Source organism: Amphiura filiformis, chromosome 7 (genome assembly GCF_039555335.1).
Source record: "Amphiura filiformis chromosome 7, Afil_fr2py, whole genome shotgun sequence".
NCBI classification, from domain to species: Eukaryota; Metazoa; Echinodermata; class Ophiuroidea; order Amphilepidida; family Amphiuridae; genus Amphiura; species Amphiura filiformis.
This window is the reverse complement of record NC_092634.1, coordinates 24,903,296-24,919,656: the sequence shown is the minus strand read 5'-3', so window position 1 is coordinate 24,919,656 and position 16,361 is coordinate 24,903,296. Positions and strand designations below refer to the sequence as shown.

General features: G+C 35.8%; 1 long non-coding RNA gene across 1 annotated transcript in view; it reads right to left on the bottom strand.

Moving 5' to 3' along the window:
* Window positions 1-297: 297 nt before the first annotated feature.
* Window positions 298-16,361, bottom strand: part of LOC140156942 (uncharacterized) — a 67,893-nt gene continuing 51,829 nt past the window's right edge. The window contains exon 2 of the long non-coding RNA XR_011859612.1: window positions 298-681. This is a non-coding gene — a long non-coding RNA (uncharacterized lncRNA). The remainder of the gene's footprint in view (window positions 682-16,361) is intronic.

Below are 16,361 nucleotides of genomic sequence, written 5' to 3'. Positions count from 1 at the left end.
CATAACTTCTGTGATATTTCAGGCCACAGTTGCTTCTATAATTCATATTGCTGGAGCAATACCATAGAATTTGGTCTTCAAGCATTTTTGCCTATGAATGAGAATTTTTTGAACGAAAGAGATCGATGAAAGACAGACACAAAAACATTACAATTACAATAATACATGTTTGTACAGCTGCCTGTATCATCAGCTGCCTGTATCAGTAATATAGTTGCTCTAACTCCCAACTCTTTTTGTGGAGGGTGTCTGCCTTTTACCTCTTTTGTCAAAAAAACTTCATTTAACACATATATGTGACGTGTCATGTCAAAAGCAGACACTTTTGGGCAGGTTATCAATTTTGAGATTTTTACATATCTTAAATATAGAGATATTTTGCTCCACAATGCTGTTTTCCCCAATGAAATAGGACATTCCTAAGCGAAGATATTGAGATCGTAAGTTATGGTTTAATAAAATTGGAAATTGAGATATCGACCTTTAAAAATATTATTGACAATGTTGAGAGTAGGATTTACCTTGAAACGTGTCTCAAGAAATACAAGATGCCAGTTATATTCTGGTCTGAAACTATCAGACAATATTTTTAACATCAATAATATCACAAATTCGCAACAAACCCAAATTGTGAAAAATTCACCCCCGGGCAGATTTTTGGCTATTTCTCCATTTACGATCCTGCCCTCTGCTTTTGACATGACACATCACATATATGCTTGTTGGCGTAATTCTATGGTATAATTCAAAAGACCACACACCTACCTTTCAGCTAAAATGCACTTGAGTAGCACCAATAATAATAATAATAAAATACTCATTTTCACACTTAAAGTTATACTTGATTGCTTAGGGATTGCCATGTGTTGCTTAAAAGCGATGCAGCACTCTTTGCTTTTGCATTTATATCAGGGGTGTGATTCAAAGCTTGTGAAATATCCAGGAAGTAGTAGAAAATCCTGAAAAACGGCATGAAATTGGGCTAAAATTTCCCAAAATAGGCTGAAAATCAATAAAATTGCATGAATTTTGACCAAAAAATGCATGAAATCTGGATAAATCCTGACGAATCGCACCCCTGTTATATACTAGTCATGGCATTCAAAACCAAGGTTGTTGCACATGTAGATGAGGGGTTGTTTTTGCACATTTCATTAATATATTTTAAAAACCTACAATTCATTTGCAAAATAATAGATCAGTAAGCAATAATTGGTAACTGCATTTTATGTGACAAGCTACATCTCTGGGAGTTGAAAATTGTTCAACTGACAAACATGACATCACTTTCACAAAAACGTTGGTCACTGGTTGATCAGCTGGATGCTCTGAATACTAAAGAGCGTGCATGAGAGCTTTTCTGCAAAAAGCAATCGAGTAATAAATTCAGCTTTACAAGATCAGAGCTGTTAGTGACCTCTATTGAAAAAAGAGGAACTTTGTTCAAAAAAGAGGAAAAGCACTGAAATATGCTCAAAATGGGCTGAAAATGAAAGAAAAGCTGAAATTTTGCCTCAAAGAAATTTCCAAAAAGAGGAATTCAGCTTAAAAGAGGAGATTTCACACCCCTGCAAGATAGACCTTTTTACAATTAAGAGCCTGAGGTACAATATTTCAGTTTGGTAAGTACATACCACTACAACAGCGAGTAAAAAATATCATAACATTTGTCGGTGTATTTTAAAAATGCCTTAATTAAATATTATGTATTTACCCAAAAACAAGAAAGACACTTGGTGGTATTTTTGTAACATTAAAACAAATGGTAGAACTTTTAAAGATCATATTTCCTCCTTCCTTTTGAAAATCAAGAACTATGCACCGCAGGTGCGAGCGTACTGGGGAGCGTATTCACCAAAATAATAGCTGGAAAATTTATTATAGGAATCATACCCCATAATCTAGAATTATATTGACAAGTTTTATTCAATAAAAATAACAACTTCAGGATTTTTTTCTTATAGATTTCATCTAATATGCTTCAATGTTCACTTCATATTCCTTGATTATATAGTGGTCAATGGGCTATCAAAGTAGAAATCCATTTACCCCCAATATGGAAGCTATACATGATCTTAATCTTCCATACAGGGGGTGTAGATTTCAAATGGGGTTACCTGAATGGGCAATTCCATTTGAAATCTACACTCCCTGTGTGGGAGATTAAGGTCTTCCACCGGTGTATGGATTTCAACTGGAATAGCCCAATAGCTAGACATGCCCTTAATATCCCACACAGGGAGTGTGAATTTCAAGTGGGTTACCTGAATGGGTGATTCCATTTGAAATCTACACTCCCTGTGAAGGAGATTAAGGTCGTGTCATCCACAGGGGGTGTATGGATTTCGCATGGAATAGCCCAACGGGGAGATCAGGAAAAAAAAAAAAGTGTTTGTTTGCCCAGACACGACCGACCCAAAAAATCCAAAAACATCAAACACTTTTTTTTTTTACAATGATATATAAGTAATAGCGGTCTACGTGTTCATTAACCTATAATTAGGTTTGACACAATAAATACACAATTTTAGTAACATCTACCTGATATATTTTCTAAGCACCCCATGTATACATATTTTGCTTTGCAAAAATGCCTTGGAGGCTATAAACAACATTTAACATTATTTCATCGATGGCTTTGCAGCACCTGAAAGATTTGTATTACATAATCTTACTACATTATAATATACAATTATTTAAGTACAATAAAAGGCATTTTGCTCATTCATTACATGAGCAGGCAAACCAAATATTAAAATTCATCAAGGTCAATGATAAAAATAAAGCTTGACATAGAGTACTGATGAATGGTCTTCAATCTAGGTTTTGCGTGAAATTGAAGCAATTGGAACAATTGAAAGAGCTTAAATTTGTTGCAAAACCCCTCACTGAAATTTGATCATTTCAGTGGGATTAGTGAGTTTCAGTGTGATTATTGAAATGACCTTGGACACTAATCACACTGAAACTCACTAATCCCACTGAAATGATCAAATTTTCAGTGAGTGTTTCAGTGATTATTTTAGTAGTTATTACAGAGACCCTCTTTCCAGCATGCTCAGTGTTCATTTCAGATGTCAGTGCTTTTTTCAGTGATTTTATTTCATAGTGTGACATGGCAAGAAAAGCCTCACCTGCCAATGAGTGTCAATTTTCTGTGACATGTATGCATGCTGCAAGAAAAGTCAAAGACCTTTGATCAGTACTGTAGGCACTCATGGTGTTCTATTAAAGTTAACAACCAATATATATATATATATATATATATAATATTGAAAATCAGCTGCAATTAGAAAAGACTGCAATTCAATACATTCTGGTTAGAGATAGAGATAAGTCTTTATGTTCCACTTCTAAGTGTCCAAACTATTGGCAAATAATAATTGGCAAGTAATTGTGGTAAACTACTGCGCACTTGCTTTACATTGTCATTGAATGGCCTGCTTTAAAGTGTGCAAACTATTGGCAAATCTAACTGATTGTACATGTATATGTGGTAAACTACTCCACAATTGCTTTACCTTTATTGCTGGCCAATAATGCATGCTGATTTAAGGGATAGGGTATGAACATTTGGGCAATATTTTTTGTGGGACATGAGAGCACATCAGACATATCGAATTGCATTCTGAATACGAAGAATGTCTTTCTGATATCAAATAATTTTGATTTTTGAAATTCACAATGTAATACACATTTTATGGCAAATGATTAAAATTGATATTTTTGATATTTAACAGTACTCAAAAGTAACTTTATAAATCTGATGACATGTACTTAAAGTGTATGTAGGTGGGATGAAAAGCCGACGATCAATTGAAAATTTTGACCTTTCGTATTGAAGATATGGATTTTTTTCCCCAAAACACACAAAAAATTAGGTCTTTTGGGGAAAAAAATCCATATCTTCAATATGAAATGTCAAAATTTTCAATTGATCGTCGGCTTTTCCTCCCAGCTACATACACTTTAAGAATATATCATTAGATTTATAAAATTTACTTCGAGGACTGTTATATATCAAAAATGTGAAAAATGTCAAATTTTAATAATTTGTCATAAAATTTGTATTATATCGTGAATTTCGAAAAATTAAAATGATTTGATATCAGAAAGACATTCTTCGATTCAGAATGCAATTCGATATGTCTGATGTGCTCTCATGTCCCACAAAAAATACTGTCGAACGCTTCAAAACGCCATTCCAGATCCCTTAATCACATGAAATCACTGAATTCACTATTATTCTTGATTGTACTATTATTTCTTACCTAAAATTGAATGGACAATTAACTTTTTTTTCTAGATTGCAAGACAACTATTAGTGACACATCTGATCCAATCAGTCCCAAGTAGGCAATTTTGAAATTGGGGATTGAGTTGTCATCAACACCTTGCAGATTAACCAAGTGTGCTTGCTGAAATTCTTTCATCTCTAGCATATACACTTGGTTGCAAAATTACTGGTATGTGCAGTAGGGTGGGCCAAAAAACACTTTTTTTCTCGGATCGACTTGGAACTCTCGGAGAATTTTACTGGGGTATATACTAGTATTGTGCTGAAATATTAATAGCGGACATGTTTCGCCCAGGCAGTAGATTTTCACAAAATCCCTACTTGTTTGCTATTTCTTACTGTATAACTCTATATAGAGAAATCAGTAGAAACAATCTGGGAAAAGTAGGCATTCAGATGCCATCCTAACCAATATTAAACACTTTGGGTAGTTTGTTTGGACCCTCTAGAACATCACCAAATAGCAAGCCGTCTCCAATTGGTTACCATTATTTTTGCTAAAGACACGCATGTAAGTAAAATATTAATGATATTTGAGTTGCTATATTAAGGGGTAGGGGTAGCATTATGGAGAATTTCCCCAGTTCTACTCAGTCAAATTTCCAAAATGCGGTATTTTTGCACAGATATGAACTGCAACATTGCCAAAAATAAATGCTATATGATTTTCGGTTATCCATGTTTTGACCAGAGGTCAAAAGGACACATAGCCTTGAAAATTACTACAAATCAGGCGTCACATGACCCTTTAACACCTGGTCATGTCAGAGCTGCTCTAAATTCATATCTCATGTATTGTTTGTACTTTTGCAGTTCATATCTACCCAACAAGACCAAGATTGTGAAATTTGACTCAGTAGAACTGGGGAAATGCTCCATAATGCTACCCCTACCCCTTAATTTAGCAACTCAAATATCATCAATATTTAACTAAATACATGTCTCTAGCAACAAATAATGGTAACCATTTGGAGACTGCTTGCTATTTGGTGATGTTCTGGAGGGTCTAAACAAACTACCCAAATTGTTTAATAATGGCTATGATGTCATCTCAATGCCTACTTTTCCCAGGTTGTTTCTACTGATTTCTCTATACAGAGTTATACAATAAGAAATGGTAAATAAGTAGGGATTTTGTGAAAATCTACTGCCTGGGCGAAACATGCTCCGATCTTACTGATATTTTAGCACAATAGTAGTACGTACCCTAGTAAAATTCTCCGAGAGTTCCAAGTCGATTCGAGAAAAAAGGTGTTTTTCGGCCCACCTAATGTGCAGCTATGGTTTTACAATTGTATTTTTTGCTCCCCATTTGTCGCCTGTATCTCAATTTCACAGTTGCCCCCTTTGGCCTGATTGGATCAGATTCTATTTTAACGATATGCACGTTTGACTGAACACATCATGACGAACACCCATGCACACTGTGTAATGTGGAAGTGAATCCAACTTGCTCCTGCATGATTGGTTGGCATTTCCAATAAAGTCCTTTCTTTGATTTGATTAGTATTTTCGCCTATGACCACATTTTGTGATATGAATGTTCATTGCTGTTCAAATCAGTGTGGTCCTTTTTTTTTTTGGGGGGGGTCCAAGTATTTTACATGTTCAGTGGCATATTAGGGTCAGTTATTTGAGGGGCCAAAGACACAAATATTGGTGGTAGCTGCTGATGTGAAATACATACTCCCCCTGTGGAAGATATTTCCAAAATCTTCCACAGGGGGAGTGTGAATGTTAAATGGCATACCCTATAGTTTTTGCTTGGGCCTAGCTTGTCCATTCAATTTCTTAAAACAAAGAGTTGTGCGAGATTTTTGACATTAAGTACAGTTATCAACAAACTCATTTTTTAGCTGCGGGTAGCAGCTCTATAAGTCACCATGTCTCTCCGTCTGTTAGTCTGTCCGTCCGTCCGTTAGTAACAAACGCTAAAAAATGCTGTTACGTCTACATTGTTTGTCGCATGGCTATGATACTCGGTGAGGGGAGGGCCTATACCGCCCCATACTGGAAAAGAGTTTCATCCAAATTTGGGAAAATGAGGGGAAATTGAGGGAAGTTAAGGGAAATTGAAGAGAATTAAGGAAATTGGTATTTTTTTAAAGAGAATTAAGGAAATTGAAATTTTTTATATTTTTTTCCTAAATTTTTTTTGGGAAAATTTTTTTTCCTAAATTTTTTTTTTCCTAATTTTTTTTTTTTCCAAAATTTTTTTTTTTTTTTTTCCAAATTTTTTTTTTTCCGAATTTTTTTTTTTTTCCAAAATTTTTTTTTTTGACATTTTTTTTCCAAATTTAACTTGAACCTGCTTCAAAGACACCAACACTGCAAAATTGAATTCCTTGTCCCGCAGCGACCGCTACGGATCCGACGGTACTTGTTTCACCTATACTGCCTATTAGTAGGGTCAATTTTGGACCTCCAGTGACCATCATTTCTAAACAGCAATTTTTTGATGGATTCTTGTACTTTGGGGTATTTTTTAACAAAAGAAAGTTGTCTTTATTTTAGAATTAAATTTAGCCCATTATGAAGATTGGAGCCAAAAGTGTTTTTTACACTTTTTAAATAAGCTCCTATGTCCCTCACCAAAGTGTGGGCATTAGCTGGGAAGGCCAAAATCCAAAATGGCCATGTTTTTGAAAAAGTAATTTTAGGTATCTTCTGAGCGCTTTGGTCGTTTGAAGTCATTAAGGTGTCATTTTAATTATAATTTTGTGGTGAGAAATCCATTAAAGGCATTATTTTACCCATTTTTGGCCATCTTTGTCATCAAATCCCAGATGGCCGCCTTTGTCTGTACTAGAAATACATTACATTATACAGTACATTGAGAAACATCTCATAAAATGTATTACAAGTGCACTTAATTCATCGTTTGTATTATAAATTGAACACCCATTCAATGTTTGTAACATTTATTCACAAATGAGATCGTCTGCTACTGAAAACAATCCAAAATGGCCGCCCATAGCAACAAAATCCTCATAGCAACGCATTAAAATAACAAAAAATCAATGTTTTTTGACATATATGTGCATTTATTATACCTATCTTAGTATATCAAGGTTGACTGATTGTAAGAAAGTGAAAGAATGGTCATAGGGGGTTGAGGTAAACAAAAAGTTCAAAATGGCTGCCCTTAGCAACCAAAAACATCACAGTAATGCAGTAAAACTACTATAAAATAAGTGATTTTGACCTTAATGTGTATGTAATTAGTCTTATCCTAGCAAATCGAGGCCTATTAATTAAATGAAGATACCAGTTTGATCAAAGGAGGTCAAACAAGTCCAAAATGTTCAAAATGGCCGAATAAAGGAGACCATAGCAACCATCATTTTACCTAAGAAATAATAAAATGTCTATAAATCATGCACTTTTGACCTGGTTGAGTATTCAATGTGTCTTTTTAAGTAAATCATATCCTATTGATGGAATGAAGATAACAATTTGGTCAAAGGTGGTCAAACTACTGATAAAATATCCAAAATGGCTGACTAAAGACGGCCATAGCAACCAAATTCCACATATGCAACAGCATGATAAAATTACTATGTGTTACTATGTGAATGGTTGCTATGGTCATCATGTACTTTTTGACCTGGTTGAGTATCAAATGTGTCTTTCCTAATACATGAAAGCACATTGATGGAATGAAGATAACAATTTGATCAAAGAAGGCCAAACATATCAAAATATTCAAAATGGTTTTAATAAAGGTGACCATAGCAACCAAAATTCAAATAACAACGCTGTAAAATTAATTAATGAGATTGTCTGCTATACCTCGTAAAATTTAGAAAATGTATATATTTTTATATTTTCCAAAAGTCATTATGCCGTTTTGAACCATAAGAGGTTGTTTCTGACTAATTTAGTGATAAAAAATCCATTCCAGGTACTATTGTTAGGTTTTCTGGCCATCTTCATCATTAAATCCAAGCTGGCCGCCATCGGCTGCACTAATAGAAATCCACTGAATTTTGCAGTATGCATTTATTTAAATGAAACCGATAAAACCATGTTATTCACTGTTTTCACTATTAATTCAAAAGCTATTCAATTCTTGCAATATTTATCCACAAATAAGATCATCTGCTATATCATCCAAAATGGCTGCCATTACTGTGCAATTTTTGAAATTGTAAACAATTTTGTATCTTTTGACAGCTCAACAATTGTCCCAAAATTAGTTTTACAAATTTTAGAATTTCTAATTAATAAGTAAATCTTGTAGCCCATTATGAAGATTCTGAGCCAAAAAACATGTGTTTTTTACACTTTTTTAAATGTAATTTAGGTTTTCAGCTTGCATTCCAGGTTTTACAATTTTGTATTCCATATTTCAACTAGAAACCAATCAGTGCCGAAGTTTTGATTTATATTTACATCCATTGAATCGGTTTGGCAATTTAACCCACTAAAAGGTAAAACTTTAAGGCTGATCATTTGTAATTATAAATGTAGTGTGTGTCTCAAACTGTATATTTCTCAAAAGGAGGAGAATAAAATAATCTATTTTGAGTATCAAAATTCACTGAAAAGCGTTAATGGATTACATTAAAAAGTGTAAAAAACACACTTTTGAATGAATCTTCATAACTATGGCAGCTTCAAAAATGATGAAGACAAGATACTAATGCTTGAAAAATTACTCAATTAGAAATTCCGAAAAATACAAATTACTTTTTGAAAATTTGACGCTCATGCCAAATTTTGGATTTTGGCCTCCCAGCTAATGCCCACACTTTGGTGAGGGACATAGGAGCTTATTTTGTTTAAAATACCCCAAAAAGTACAAGAATCCATCAAAAAATTGCTGTTTAGAAATGATGGTCACTGGAGGTCCAAAATTGCCCCTACTATATGGAAGGCGGTATTATTTATCAGAGTAGTTCAACACTTTCTTGCTAATGGAGAGCTTAAACTCTGTAAACACATGTGGATTCCTGGTTGAATTATGCCATGAAACACAGGCATTATATATCTGCTGAAGATGCTGCATAGCATACTGTGACCGTGTGACTTAGGTGATGACCTGATTCTTTCTAAACGATAAGAACAAAGCTTGCATCAGCAAATGCCAAACTTCCCTGGAAAACACTGGAATGTTAACACAGACTTTCGGCATATTAGGATATTTCAGTTGAAATCCTTACACCCCAGACATGACCTTAATCTTCCACACAGGGGGTGTAGATTTCAAATAGAGTTTCACCTATTCAGGTATAACCCACATTTGAAATTCACACTCCCTGTGTGGGATATTAAGGTCATGTCTTCCATAGGGGGTATGGATTTCATCTGGAATAGCCCATTTTTGTCTGTCATCACCTCTCACTGAACCTGAAATGAACCCCTTGTGCACTGGCATCCAGTGTTGCAATGACTGGAGCACACCGACATCACCCGGTTAATAATTACATACTGCAGAGACACTGAAATGAATACCCGGGATCGATACACCGTGAATGTGCTATGCACGATTTGATATTCAGACGATAAATCTTTGGATACCAGGGTAGAAAATGATGAATATCTCCCGTAATTGATTTAGTCTAAAAGAATCCAAATTTGGTTCCTTGCACTTGAATATATATGTTCAACGGATATGATAGTCGTTAGCTAGCGTCTTGAGAAAGAAGCGTGCGTCTTGAACTCAAAACCTGACAAAAATATTCTGATTTTATATGGGCCGAACTATAGCTAGCTGCACTCACTCGTGGACATGTGGTGGAGGCAGTCTAAAAGCAGATGACCCATGGCGTATACATGTTCACTCACACACAGAAAGGTCAATTATACAGGCTATTGTCAGTAGCCTTAGTCCGATGTCCCTCGGCTCATTATGTGTCTCAAAACTATTAAACAGGTCGGAACAACAAATGGCCATGCGTGGCTGTGGATTCAACCTACCACAGCGATTTCTGCCATGAAGATATCGGGGCGATGACACTGTGTGGAGTTGACACGAGTCTGACTCAAGTCATGATTTTGCAGTGACTTGACTTGACTTGGGTCCGTGGAGGCAAATGACTTGGTAACATTGAACATTTGCATTCAAAATTCTTCAAAACTGAGCCGGTTGGTCATATGCTCTAGTTTGTATACATAGATTAAGTTTGATTCAGCTGAAAAGCAAGCATTCATACCAGTATATGTTTGATGTGCAAGGTCAGAATCTGAGAAACAATCAGTGCTGAAATGACTTGATGTGTACTTAGGCAATAGAAACAAATTAGTTTGATCTTTTGATCGACCGTTGATGCTTATTTGATCCTTATTATTTATGAAATCAATTAATTAGCCATTGTTAATAATTCACTGTTGGCAGAGGGGTCAGACCCCCACCCTTTTTTATTTTTGTGGCACCCTTTTAACCAAGGCACCCTTTTTATGTACAAAGTCAGGACCCCCACCACTTGCTTTATCTGCCATTTGAACACGCTGATATCCCTCAAAAAGCTGTAGCCAACGTCATGCCGCTGTTTATGTCCATGTTAACTTGTTAACATTACGGGGTGTATGCGAAGCAAAGAAAGAACCACTTGCGGCGCTTGCGACTATGGTTATTTATAATATGTCAGCCTAGTGGATGTTAACATGCATCAAATGGAATTTTATCTTGCGATATGGTTTGCAGGTTTGGCAATTATTCTTTGGAAACTAGGATGATTTTATCATTCAATAAAAATATATTACCCTTTTTATTTTACTCCCACTCTTTATATCAATCCACCCTTTTTTACCAACAAAGTTTAAACCCCCACCCTTTTAATGATTTTCCAAATTTCAGAGTGGCACCCTTTTAGTCCCTTTAAAAAGGGTGCCCTGCCAACAGTGTAATTCTGATATGAATCTTTGCCTGTATTGATATTAAGGTACTATACACCCTCGATAAATTTGTGTCTATTTTGCATTTTCTCAAAACTAATAACACAGTGGTAACAAAGTTATGTATATTATAGGGCAAGGAATCCAATTACTACACTGAATTTCAGTGACCCAAGACAAGCGTTTTGTTATTTATGATAAGAAATAAGGTAACGCTAGGATGTACCTTGTTTCCTATTATACTGAACCGCTTGTCTTGAGTCACTGAAATTTCAGTGTAGTAACTGGATTCCTTGCCCCAATAATATGTATAACTTTTGTTAACAGTGTGTTATTATTTTTTGAGAAAAATGCAAAAATAGTCACAAATTTACCACAGGGGTGTAGTACCCCCTTAACCAATTTAAATTTAGCATTAATTCTTGTTAATTAGTTGTTAGTTCATTAATAACAAGTATCGAAGCAGCATCGATGGTCGATCAAAGATCATACAAATTTGTTTCTGATGCCTAATAGGTGGTGACTTAATTGGCATGACTTAAGAATTTCAGTGACTTGACCTGAGCAATGGCAACGACTTGACTCAACTTGACTTGAGATAATATTAAAGTAAATAACTTCACTTGACTCGAGTCACAAACAACCTATAATTTGACTTGACATGTGACTTGGTCACAATACCTACCCACATCATTGTTTAAAAACAAATATATTTCAATTGGTGCAGTATCAAAGCGTGTGTGCTAACCTAATCCTGCAGAGGGTGGACGTATGTGTACAAAGGCAGTTTATTGGAATGCTTGCAACAATGTATAAACTTTGCTGCCACTACCATACTCGAGATGAAACATAGCTGAATCTCTTCAAGACTCATTATCGCCACTTTTAGATGTAACAGTCTTTTCTGTGGAAACTGATTCCACTTCGTAATGCTGCACACTCTCGAATGTTCCCGGCTCAGTAGAATCACCCTCCAGGTGAGCTGTGATTGGAACCTCCATAACATATTTCTTTGCAATTACATTGGTCTCTGTCTTTTTTCCAATGGCAGCAGCAGCCGGAAAATTATATGTCACACTTATAATTTTTGTATTGGATGATGTCTTCTTCTTTCCAATATAAAATGTGTCCTCTAAGCCAAGTGTAAGCTTTCCTTCGGCTATGATTGGAATTCCTGTTTTAAGTTCAGCACTACCTTTGATTGCAGTTGCATTTCTCCAGTGGAATTCATACGTATTGGTAAATTCTTCAGTATCGTTCAAGCTTCCTCCTCCTTGCTGATCTATGCTCGTCAAATTTGTGTTGGACATTTTTATCTTTACAGGAACATCTGTCTTCTTAAGACGGCATTTTGGGTCATCCATATGAAAGTCTATCCATTTTACGACCTATGGTGACAGAGAACAATGATTTTCAAATAAAAATGTAAGATTTGGGTCATATGCAATGTCCGAAATAAGGAAAAAATGGATGTTGTCCCAAGACAACTAAAGCATAAATTCTATGTGTCCTCAAAACATTTCAGTTGTCCCCAAAATGTGTCATATTCTTCGATGTTTTTTGCTCTGGAAAATCTGTACCAGTAGCTACAAATCGGTAAACCTGTAGAAGCTTCAAAGGTTTCCATTCTGATCGTGCAAATCTTGAGCACTGACACCATTGGTTAACTCAGTGAAATGGTTAATTAAAAATATTCAGAAATGGACATGCTCAACAAGTGGTCACCACAACATGTAGCCTAATAAAGTGTGCTAGCTCAGTGGTCCATCTATCTTTCTTACAAATTACAATCAAATATGATAAGTCAAAACTTACCAAGATTTACATACATGTATAAATCATGATTTTGGAAGTAAAATATAGTGGTTGTCCAGGGGACAAGTACACAGCTCATTATGGTTGTCCCCAGTGACAAGAGGAGAAGAGGATACATGCTTATTTTGAACACTGGTCATATGATTTCTTTAGGCTATTGTATGTAAGGCACATGCATGATTATGAAATATGTACATGTGATTTAGGAGATGCTACATGTGAAATTGTTTGGCTTTATAATTGGCTAAAATTATTTTGCTTTTGTTACTGCTCGCATGAATTCACATAAGCGTGCACCAGCCATGCATTACACAACGCAAAACTGGCGTATATGCTGCACCCAACTGTGCACTGTACAGCATTCTATATCAAGGCGTGATGTTATGAGTTATTTTTCCGCCAATAAGCCAAGCAAACTTGGCTTGAGATTAAAAAGTAATCAATATTTCATTTGATAGTACCAAAATTCAGCAGAAATTACAGTACAAATGTAACTTTCTGGTGATGTTGTGCATGCTGATCGCTAACGCACATTTTCCCTCAATGATAACTGTAAAATGTATTTACCGTCAAAAATGGGTATTTTGAATAATTTTCGTCACACTTGATCTGAACAGTATTCCACCTAAGGCATAGCTCAAAAATTTCAAAGAAAAACAACACGGAATGCAAAATATAATTGGTACTAGCAAATCTTACCTTTTTCTTCTTTCGTCTAAACAATTTTGACATCTTATTTTTCGGTTTTGTTCCAGAGGCAGCTGAAAAACAAAAACATTTTGAAAACTTTTGACAATGTTGCTGGTTTTGTGGGAAGCAAGTCCCAAGTTGTATTGGGCTTTTCCATTTAAAATCCACACTACCCCTGTGGAATATTTAGCTAAAGTCTTCCACAGAGGGAGTATAAGTTTTGAATAGAATAGCCAATTGGATAACTTCCATTTGAAATACTCACTCCAGTTGTGGAAGATATAGGTAAAGTCATAATACAGGTGGAGTATGGGTTTCAAAATATTTAACCTTGACCAATTACATTTGAAAAACATACTCCCCCTGTAGCAGATATTTCCAAAATCTTCCACAGGGGTAGTGTGGATTTCAACTGGATTAACCCATTGTAGACAATGCTTTAAAGTTTATGACACGCAACAACAGAAAAATAAATGTGATTATAGCTAGTTTTCTGGGTTGATAGGATGAACAAATTTTAATCATACCCCAGAGCAGCCAATGCACATAAACGTTGGAGACCTTCGCAATACTAGCACAACGCTCTAGCCAACTGAGCCACAGAGGCACGCTGGAGAAGAGCGGAAGATATAAATCTGTAGGTATTAGGTTTGAACGATGTTTTGAACATCTATTTTGGATTTGCATAAAACGAGCAATGTTAACAGCAACCTGAATCTCTGGTAAAGAAAAAAATCATACCTCCTGGTGCATCTCCCTCCTCTGCTGGTTGACTGCTGGAAGCAAGTATTCCACCTGTAATTGAAATATAATAATCTGTTCTAAATACATTGTACAGCTGATGTTTTTTCCTGCTGAGGGCACAGAATTAAAACCAGAGAACACAGACTTGACCACCATCTTGATACACCCATGGAGCAAAAATTGAGGGTATTTGGTTTCACTCGGAATGCACTTGAAGCAATCGTTGTCAAGTGAGCATTACATTACATACTAGATGCATTTGAGAGACGCACTTGATGCCAACTGTACACGATACCTACATGCTTCTGATGAGACGAAAAATTGTTTTTGTTTGTTTTCACGCACCATAGGCAAGGACCCGAATACGCCCAATTTTTATCCCATAACTGACGGAGCTATTATATGTGGTGGTATAGTGAGTCCGGGTTCTCTGGATTTAATTCTGTAGTTGAGGGTGATACTTTGATCCTATATGGTAGAGAGCCAATTAACATTTTGCTGCTTTGCATAGTTCGCAGTGGACAACTGAGTAATACGTCATGGCAATTATGCGCTACTTTGCATCATGCACTGAAGGTAACATGCTAATTTGCATGATGGTGATAAAAGTTTTGATAGTGCATGCACTTTACCCTCGCGATGGCCAGCTGAGAATTATGGGGCCACCATCTGTGAAAACTGAAAAACCACAGAAGATTTGTACGATTTTGTGAGATAAAATTGATGTTTAATTCATGTCAAATTAGATGATAAATTTGTTATCCCTGACAAACAGGAGATACTTAATATGCATGTTCTTCAATGCTGAAATACACATGACAAATATTCTTGCCACAATCATCTAAAAATCGATGTTACTCTACTCTGAACAGAGTTATAGACCACAAACCTAGAGTCCCTATGAATAGTGTTTTACCATTCATATTTTAAATCCACAATGCAAAAGCCTAGCTGATTGTTATTCATATTACCCATATTATAAGCTACTCATAAATTAAGCTTACCGTTATCTGAGGGACTTTCAGTGGCAGTGTTTGGAGCAGCATTTTGTTTTTGATCCCCCGAGTTGTTTGAAGAACTTGCAGCTGGTCTGTTGCTGTCATTACTTAGGAGGGCGCTGTTTGCGGCATTTTGAGTAGCAGCTGTTGTTGATGTAATGGATGAATCTTGAGGTTTTGCAGCATCTTTCACTGAAAATATATGTATTTTATTATAATAAGTTAGACCAAATGAAAAATAGTTAAAAATTGTCAATAATTTCACAATTGAGTAGGCATCAGAGCGCAAATACATTATCGGAGAGGACAAAATTGATGTAACTTTTTCCATTGATACCTGTGCTAATATCCAGATTCTGAGAGCATTGAGGTAACTAATGTTTTTGTTGTCACAATATTTCTTAACTCATCTACTGTATGAATGATTGCATTTAGAAAGACCAGGGCTGAGCGCCACAAAGATGTATCTCCATATCTACAACCCATGGGTCAGCAGCACAAAGACATATGGCCAGTAGCTGCTGTATGATTGATTGCATTCAGATAGCCCAGGGCTCAGCGCCACAAAGACATATTTCCATTAGCTGATGAGGATCGTATCGGCAACCCATGGGTCAGCAGCACAAAAATGTATTTCCAGTAACTGCTATAATTGAAGACCGAATTAAAAAGACTAGTTTGCGTCTGACTTCAGAGCAAAGGCGCCGACGTGATTGGTTGCTGACCTGCACAGTACGGCATTTCTGGTCTGGTTGACAGGACGTCATATGCAAACTAGTCTTTTAAATTTGGTCTTCAATTATATATGAATGATTGCATTTAGATTGAGGTAACTAATGACTATTATGGCCATTATCTGCTGTATGAATGATTGCATTTAGAAAGCCCACAGCTCAGTGCCACAAAGACATATCTCCATTAACTGCTTCACGTACGTGAATGATTGGGTCAGCAGCACAATGATGTTTGTCCATTAT